Genomic DNA, 9,868 nt, shown 5'->3' on the forward strand with positions numbered 1-9,868 from the left:
AATTGAATAAGTAATTCATTCCATATAGAAAAATGAAAAGGACCCAAAGGGAAAGAAGCTCCATTCAATTTTTCACTTGGGACCAATATGAACTAATAAACTCAAAGGGAGTAATACTTAGTCATTTTGGAGATCCAACTGTTGCATAATTGTTTAATAAATGGTTACTATGTTTTCTGATATTTTTTATGTTAAAAATATGTAACTATCTTAGAAAAACAAGCGCCAAAAACAAGGGTTTATTTTTTTTAAAGTTATTACAATTTTAAAAACAATAAATAATATGAGACTAATTTCATTGCAAAAACTCAGTACATTCTAAAGCCAATCATGACATAAGGGGTCTAAGAGTTAGCAATGGGGAATTTTGACAGAATGATTTAGGAGGAAGGGGTGGGAACATTGAAGAGTTTAGAGAATAACTTTGATTGAAATAATTATTTAGTGAAACAGTTTTCCTTTCAGAAGAAAAATAATGAAGCAACAATGTTGGACATGGCTTGCTCAGGCCAATTGGGAAAAAAGATGATGTTACCTTTCTCCACTGCATCTGTTTGTTTTTGACTAAAAGAGAGAGAGAGAGAGAGAGAGAGAGAGAGAGAGAGAGAGAGAGAGAGAGAGAGAGAGAGAGAGAGAGAGAAAGAGAGAGAGAGAGAGAGAGAGAGAGAGAGAGAGAGAGAGAACAGAGAGAGAGAGAGAGAGAGAGAGAGAGAGAGAGAGAGAGAGAGAGAGAGAGAGTTGTGATTTAGCATGAAGATAATTTTTTCTGTACTTTGCTGAAATTTGTAAAAAGATGGTCCAGATAAACATTAGGATAAGCATGTAAAATTTTTTAAGACATCCACAAAATTTAGTTATCCAGAAGCTTCTAAGTCACTAGGTGTCAAAACATGAAGAGAGGAGGCGGAGCCAAGATGGCGGAGAAGAAACACACGTCTCTGTGAACGTCCTCACTCCCTCACAACCAATTAGATAAATTAAGTCTCAGAATTAGCTCAGGACTGATAGATACCATAAGGACTGGAAGCACGACTTACCAGCTGAAGAGAATCTGGAGTTTCAACAGGAAAGGTCAGTTCTCAGGGGAGGAATAAGAAAGACCAGCACAGACGGTGGGGTAGGGGCACACTGCGCCCATTGCGCTGGGAAGGGCTCTGGGATCAGAGAAGCCACTGAGGTAAAGGAATCTGGCACAGGCTGTTAGCTCTTCTCTGCTAATTATTTAGCAGTTCAGAAGAGAAAGCCAAAATATTTTAAAACTCAGATTAGATTTTCCCCGGATCCTGGGAGTGACTCAGCAGATCTGGGCACCAGGGGGTGTGGCCTCAGCTACCTCCTGAGAATAGTTAAGAGATTGACAAGTGGGTGGATACGGCCCAAGGAAACACACACTGCCTAGCTGAGCTGGAGGGAGTGGAACTCAGCTCCAGGAAGTCCCAGAGAAGCAGAACCTTTGAACTAGTGACCGCGGTTTCTGGCAGACACTTCCAGTTTGAACACAGGGGCTTCTCACGTCACCTGCTGCAGACATCCACTCCCCACCCTGACACATAGGCTGGGCTTTGTGCTGTCTTTACTATTCTATGCCCTCGAAGCACAGTAGTGCTAGTCACCTCTGAGGCACTTCCAGGGAGGGGGTGGGGAACTCTCTCCCAGATCTCTATCTTAGCTCAGGCGCGGGGCCACTGCATCCATCCGGTCTGGGAGGAAGCTGGTAAAGAAGTAAATAAATAATTTCCTACCCCAGGGACAGACCCCAAAAGATTTTTTTAAATATGAGCAAAAAAGCTAGAAAAACCATAGATTCCTTCTATACAGAGAAAGAACGGGTATCCAACCCCGAGGAAGTTAACAGCAGAGAGTCAGCAGATAACAACCCAAAGGGGAACGATCCCTGCCCCCCATCACATAACTCTCTCCTAGAAGAAACTCTTAAAAAATTGAGGGAGATTGAAGAAAAATGGGGAAAGGAAAGGGAAGCTATGATAGAGAATAACAACGTCCTGAAATTGGAGTTGGAAAAAATAAAGAATTCACAGGAGATACAGGGAAACAAAATTTATGAATTAGAAAAGGTTAAAAAAAACACAGGAAAGTAGGATTTCTGAATTGGAAAAGATAAAAAAGTCTCAAGAAAATAGAATTTCTGAATTGGAAAAAGAAAATAATTCTCAAAAAAAAAAAATTAGGGAAATGGAAAAAAATTCAATAGAGCAAAATAATTCATTTAAAAACGAAATTGGGCATTTACAAAAAGAACTAAAAACTGTGAAAGAAGAAAATAACTCCTTAAAAGTCAGGATGGAACAAATAGAAATGAATGATTCACAGAGAACCCAAGAATCAGTCAAACAAAAAAAACAAAAAAAAAAAAAAATGAGAAGCTGGATAACAACGTCAAATACTTACTGGGAAAATCTATAGACCTGGAAAATAGATCTAGGAGAGATGATCTGCGGATCATTGGACTTCCAGAAAACTATGACCAAAAAAAGAGCCTAGATTCTATTTTACAGGAAATTATCAAAGAGAACTGTCCAGAGATAATAGAAACAGAAGGGAAAGTAGATGTGGAAAGAATTCATCGAACTCCTTCTGAAATAGACCCTAAAAAAAGAACACCACGGAATATTGTGGCTAAGCTGCAGAATTACCACACAAAGGAGAAAATCCTGCAAGCAGCTAGAAAAAAACAATTTAAATACCAAGGTGCCACAATAAGGGTCACCCAAGATCTGGCTGCCTCCACATTAAAAGATAGAAGGGCCTGGAACCTGATATTCCGTAAGGCAAAAGATCAAGGACTGCAACCAAGGATGAACTACCCAGCTAAGTTTAGCATCTTTTTCCATGGAAGAAGATGGTCATTCAATGAAACAGAGGAATTCTATATGTTTCTAAGAAAAAAAACCAGACTTAAACAAAAAATTTGATCTACATCCACAAGACTGAAGAGAAACAGAAAAAGGTACACAGAACCCTTGAGAACTGTAACTCTGTTTTGGGTATATAAAAAATACTCAAGGATAATTTGATTTTACTGATATAAAAGAAAAAAGGGGGGTGTAGTAAAGGGAAGGAGGTCGGTTCAGAAAAAGGGGAAGGAGTGATAAAAAGAGGGAAACTACATCCCAGGAAGAGACATAGAAAATACACCATATCTGAGGGAACTTAGTGAGGGGGAGAATCATTGTGTGAATCTTACTCTCATCAGGAGAGGCTCAAAGAGTAAATAATTAACATATTTGTTTTTCAGAGAATTTTCTCTCACCTCATTAAAAGGGGGGAGAGGAAAAGGGAAAAGGAAAAGGAGAATAAGTGAAGGGACTTGGAGGGAGGGGGGAGGGATCCTAAAAAAAAAAAAAAAAAAAAAAAAGAGGGAGGGTTGCGCGTCACAAGGGGGGTCTGTAAATTAAATATCGGGGAGGGGGATCAGGGGGGTCAAGGGAAAAAAGCATAATCTGGGGATAATACGATGGCAGGAAATACAGAATTAGTAATTTTAACTGTAAATGTAAATGGGATGAACGATCCCATCAAACGGAGACGGATAGCAGGTTGGATCAAAAAGCAGAACCCTACAATATGTTGCCTACAGGAAACACACTTAAAGCAGGGAGATACATACAGAGTAAAGGTAAAAGGTTGGAACAGAGCCTATTATGCTTCAGGTAAAGCCAAAAAAGCAGGGGTAGCTATCCTTATCTCAGATCAAGCAAAAGCAGAAGTAGATCTCGTTAAAAAAGATAAGGAAGGAAACTATATCCTGCTGAAAGGTAGCATAAATAATGAAGCCATATCAATACTAAACATATATGCACCAAGTGGTATAGCATCTAACTTTCTAAAGGAAAAGTTAAGAGAACTGCAAGAAGAAATAGACAGTAAAACTATAATAGTGGGAGATCTCAACCTTGCACTCTCAGATTTAGACAAATCAAACCACAAAACAAACAAGAAAGAAATTAAAAAAGTAAATAGAACATTAGAAAAACTAGGTATGATAGACCTTTGGAGAAAACTGAATGGCAATAGGAAGGAATATACTTTCTTCTCAGCAGTTCATGGATCCTATACAAAAATTGACCATATATTAGGACATAAAGATCTCAAAATTAAATGTAGGAAGGCAGAAATAATAAATGCCTTCTTCTCAGATCACAATGCAATAAAAGCTACATTCAGTAAAAAGTTAGGGGTAAATAGACCAAAAAGTAATTGGAAACTGAATAATCTCATCTTAAAGAATGACTGGGTGAAAGAGCAAATTATAGAAACAATTAACAATTTCACCCAAAATAATGATAATGATGAGACATCATATCAAAATCTTTGGGATGCAGCTAAAGCAGTAATAAGGGGAAATTTTATATCTTTAGAGGCTTATTTGAAGAAAATTGAGAAAGAGAAGATTAACGAATTGGGCTTACAACTTAAAAGGCTAGAAAAAGACCAAATTATAAACCCCCAACCAAAAATTAAACTCGAAATACAAAAATTAAAAGGAGAAATCAATAAAATTGAAAGTAAAAAAACTATTGAAATAATAAATAAAACCAAGAGTTGGTTTTATGAAAAAGCCAATAAAATAGATAAACCTTTGGTAAATTTGATCAAAAAAAAGAAAGAGGAAAATCAAATTGATAGTCTTACAAATGAAAAGGGGGATCTTTCCACCAATGAAGAGGAAATTAGAGAAATAATAAGGAGTTACTTTGCCCAACTTTATGCCAATAAATTTGATAACTTAAGTAAAATGGATGACTTCCTCCAAAAATATAGGCTCCCTAGATTAACAGAGGAGGAGATAAATTGCTTAAATAGTCCCATTTCAGAAAAAGAAATAGAACAAGCTATTAATCAACTCCCCAGGAAAAAATCCCCAGGGCCAGATGGATTCACATGTGAATTCTACCAAACATTTAAAGAACAATTAGCCCCAATGTTATATAAATTATTTGAAAAAATAGGGGATGAAGGAGTCCTATCAAACTCCTTTTATGACACAGACATGGTACTGATACCTAAACCTGGTAGATCGAAAACTGAGAAAGAAAATTATAGACCAATCTCCTTAATGAATATTGATGCTAAAATCTTAAATAAGATATTAGCAAAAAGACTTCAGAAAATCATCTCCAAGATAATACACTATGATCAAGTAGGATTTATTCCAGGAATGCAGGGCTGGTTTAATATTAGGAAAACTATTAATATAATTGACCATATTAATAATCAAATTAATAAGAACCATATGATCATCTCAATAGATGCAGAAAAAGCATTTGACAAAATCCAACATCCATTCCTACTAAAAACTCTTGAGAGTATAGGAATAAATGGACTACTCCTCAGAATAATCAGGAGCATATATTTAAGACCTTCAGTAAGCATAATATGCAATAGAAATAAACTGCAACCTTTCCCAGTAAGATCAGGAGTGAAACAAGGTTGCCCACTATCACCATTACTATTCAATATAGTACTAGAAACGCTAGCCTTGGCAATAAGAGCCGAGAAAGAGATTCAAGGAATTAGAGTAGGAAATGAGGAAATTAAACTATCACTTTTTGCAGATGACATGATGGTATACTTAGAGAACCCCAAAGACTCTGCTAAAAAGCTATTAGAAATAATTCAAAATTTCAGCAAAGTGGCAGGATACAAAATAAATCCACATAAATCCTCGGCATTTTTATATATCACTAACAAAATGCAACAGCAAGAGATACAAAGAGAAATTCCATTCCAAACAAATGTTGAGAGTATAAAATATTTGGGAATCCATCTACCAAAGAAAAGTCAGGAATTATATGAGAAAAATTACAAAACACTTGCCACAAAAATAAAATCAGATTTAAATAATTGGAAAGACATTCAGTGCTCTTGGATAGGCCGAGCGAATATAATAAAGATGACAATACTCCCCAAACTAATCTATTTATTTAGTGCTATACCAATCAGACTCCCAAGAAACTATTTTAATGACCTAGAAAAAATAACAACAAAATTCATATGGAAGAATAAAAGGTCAAGAATTGCAAGGGAACTAATGAAAAAAAACTCAGAGGAAGGTGGTCTAAGTGTACCTGATCTAAAGCTATATTATATAGCAGCAGTCACCAAAACCATTTGGTATTGGCTACGAAATAGACCGGTAGATCAGTGGAACAGATTAGATACAAAGGACAAAAAAGGATACATCTATAGCAATCTAATCTTTGACAAACCCAAAGATTCCAACATTAGGGATAAAAATTCATTATTCGGAAAAAACTGTTGGGAAAACTGGAAGTTAGTATGGCAGAAATTAGATATGGATCCACACTTAACACCATATACCAAGATAAGATCAAAATGGGTCCATGATTTAGGCATAAAGACGGAGATAATAAATAGATTAGAGGAACAGAGGATAATCTACCTCTCAGACTTGTGGAGGAGGAAGGAATTTATGACCAGAGGAGAACTAGAGATCATTATTGATCACAAAATAGAAGATTTTGATTACATCAAACTAAAAAGTTTCTGTACAAATAATACTAATGCAAACAAGATTAGAAGGGAAGTAACAAATTGGGAAAATATTTTTTAAAAACAAAGGTTCTGACAAAGGTCCCATTTCCAAAATATATAGAGAACTGACCATAATTTATAAGAAACCGAACCATTCTCCAATTGATAAATGGTCAAACGATATGAACAGGCAATTCTCAGAGGAAGAAATTGAAACTATATCCACTCACATGAAAGAGTGTTCCAAATCACTACTGATCAGAGAAATGCAAATTAAGACCACTCTGAGATACCACTACACACCTGTCAGATTGGCTAAGATGACAGGAACAAATAATGACAAATGTTGGAGGGGATGTGGGGAAATTGGGACACTAATACATTGCTGGTGGAGTTGCAAAAGAATCCAGCCATTCTGGAGAGCAATCTGGAATTATGCCCAAAAAGTTATCAAACTGTGCATACCCTTTGACCCAGCAGCGCTACTACTGGGATTATATCCCAAAGAAATACTAAAGAGCGGAAAGAAACATATATGTGCCAAGATGTTTGTGGCAGCTCTTTTTGTTGTAGCTAGAAACTGGAAGATGAATGGATGTCCATCAGTTGGAGAATGGTTGGGTAAATTGTGGTATATGAAGGTTATGGAATATTATTGCTCGGTAAGAAATGACCAGCAGGAGGAATATAGAGAGGCCTGGAGAGACTTAAATCAACTGATGCTGAGTGAAATGAGCAGAACCAGAAGATCACTGTACACTTCAACAACAATACTGTATGAGGATGTATTCTTTTTTTTTTTTTTTTTTATTATATATATATATATATTTTATAATATTATCCCTTGTATTCATTTTTCCAAATTACCCCCCCTCCCTTATTCCCTCCCCCCGACGACAGGCAATACCATACATTTTACATGTGTTACAATATAGTCTAAGTACAATACATGTGTGTGAATATCATTTTCTTGTTGCACAATAAACATTAGAATCCGAAGGTACATGCAACCTGGGCAGACAGATATTAGTGCTAACAATTTACATTCCCCTCCCAGTGTTTCTTCTCTGGGTGTATCTACCTCTGTCCATCATTGATCAACTGGAAGTGAGTTGGATCTTCTTTATGTTGAAGATTTCCACTTCCATCAGGATACATCGTATGAGGATGTATTCTGATGGAAGTGGAAATCTTCAACATAAAGAAGATCCAACTCACTTCCAGTTGATCAATGATGGACAGAGGTAGCTACACCCAGAGAAGAAACACTGGGAGGGGAATGTAAATTGTTAGCACTAATATCTGTCTGCCCAGGTTGCATGTACCTTCGGATTCTAATGTTTATTGTGCAACAAGAAAATGATATTCACACACATGTATTGTCCCTAGACTATATTGTAACACATGTAAAATGTATGGGATTGCCTGTCGTCGGGGGGAGGGGGGGTAATTTGGAAAAATGAATACAAGGGATAATATTATAAAAAAATATATATATATATATATATATATATATAATAAAAAAAATAAAAAAAAACCTGAAGAGAGCAAAATTTCCAAAGCCTGGGAGGTTCATATGAATCTTTAAGTTCTAATTCATACTGATTAACAGAAGAAGGAGTAGGTCATATGGTAACTTGGTAAGCATTCACATAAACCTTTAATTTAAAACAGGGTTCTTGATCTGAACTTGTTTTTTTTTAATGTATTTCAAAATAATAATAAGCCATTATACTAGGACCTTACATTTTTAAAAGATTTTTATAAATGTTATCTATAAAATAGTTGTAAAAATTGTAACAATGATGTGAATTATGAGTATTAAGTGAGATAAAAATTATAAAGTTGTTATCATAATGTCTTATATAAAGCAAGAATTTCCTAAATGTTAATTATTATTATCATCATCACATTACTTTATCTTCACAAAAGCCCTAAGAAACAGGTGCCATTATTATCTTAATTATATTATAGATTAAACCAAGGTAGACAGAGGGTAAGTGACACATCTAGTAGCAAATAGCTAACAAGTATCTAACACCCAGTCTGGACTAAAGTCTGTTTTATTTCTGCTCTAGTACTCCATCTAATGTGCTATCTCACTTGTTTATGACAGTTTTCTTTTGCAATGCTCTGTATTTTATGTATTCACTTGAAAACATGTTTATTTTTAATTTCTTATGTAATCTTTTAAAATTTATTATTGATCTTTTTTAAATAATATTTTATTTTTCCAATTGCATATAAATATAATATGCAATATTTATTTTTGGAAGACTTTCTACTTCAACTTTTTTCTCCCCATTCCCTGACTTACCTCTCTCTAACATAAAAAGTAATCTGATATGGGTCATATATAAACTGCTGTGATATGGGAGCCACCTACCAGTGGCATGGTCCTTAACAATTTACCATTTTTTGTTTTAGATGGGATTATTTTCCCCCCACAGCATGGTCAGTAAGTTTGTGCATTAGCTGTTATCTGAACCTGCACATTTGAGAGTGAAAACAACACTATAGAAGGTGTAGAATCTTGTGAGATGTCATGGAGGCAAACTTTCAAATGGAGAAGAGGACCATAGTCAAAACAGGCATTTAACCAGTCTCCTGGTCTGGTCCTTCGATGTGTTGGACCATTTAATTACCCAGACTAAAAATGACTTACCGGGTCTCTTCTCTCTTTCCTTCCTCCTGGGTTACTGAAGGAACTTTGGAATGATCTTACTCATGAACAGTTGTCATGAACATGGGCACTGCTGCTTCTTTGTTTATGCCCCATGTGTGAAGATCTGGTTGTCTCTAAATTATCCTTCCAGACTGCTATCTCAACTCAATCTCCCAGCCTAGACTCTCCTTCCAGACCACCATCTAAACTCAATCTCCCAGTCAGACTAACTCCTTGCCCTACTGCCCTTTTCTTTTAGCCTAGCAGAGAATGGGCTAGTGAGAACACAATGGGGCTTGTGAGAACTCCTGCAACCAATGAACTTGCTCCTTTTAAAGGTTGTGTAAACTCCTTTTCAGAACTCCTCTCAAAGGTACAAACTCCTCCAAATGTGCAAACTCCCCCCCCCAAAGGTGCGAACTCTGAGCCAGAGAACCTTTTAGACAATCTGAGTTATCACCCTTGTAATCCTACCACCACGTTTGGACGCTATATGTTGTGATATGGGAGCCAACTGTCAGTGGCTGCTGGAGGTCTAACTCAGAACTGTAGAATGAATTTCTTCATGTGAGAGGATGATGATGGTGATGGTGATGGTGATACAAGGAGATTGAGAGGCAGTTGCATTTTTTGACCTCTCTCTCTTCCCTCTGCTTCCAATTTATTTCATTCACAATCTATAATGAA

At 36.2% G+C, this 9,868-nt stretch overlaps 1 long non-coding RNA gene across 1 annotated transcript in view; it reads right to left on the minus strand.

The window, feature by feature from the left end:
• LOC141554143 (uncharacterized) overlaps positions 1-9,416 on the minus strand; it is a 71,888-nt gene extending 62,472 nt beyond the window's left edge. Inside the window, exon 1 of the long non-coding RNA XR_012485785.1 lies at positions 9,182-9,416. This is a non-coding gene — a long non-coding RNA (uncharacterized LOC141554143). The remainder of the gene's footprint in view (positions 1-9,181) is intronic.
• Between the last annotated feature and the right edge of the window lie 452 nt (positions 9,417-9,868).

Source organism: Sminthopsis crassicaudata, chromosome 1 (assembly GCF_048593235.1).
Source record: "Sminthopsis crassicaudata isolate SCR6 chromosome 1, ASM4859323v1, whole genome shotgun sequence".
Taxonomy (NCBI): domain Eukaryota; kingdom Metazoa; phylum Chordata; class Mammalia; order Dasyuromorphia; family Dasyuridae; genus Sminthopsis; species Sminthopsis crassicaudata.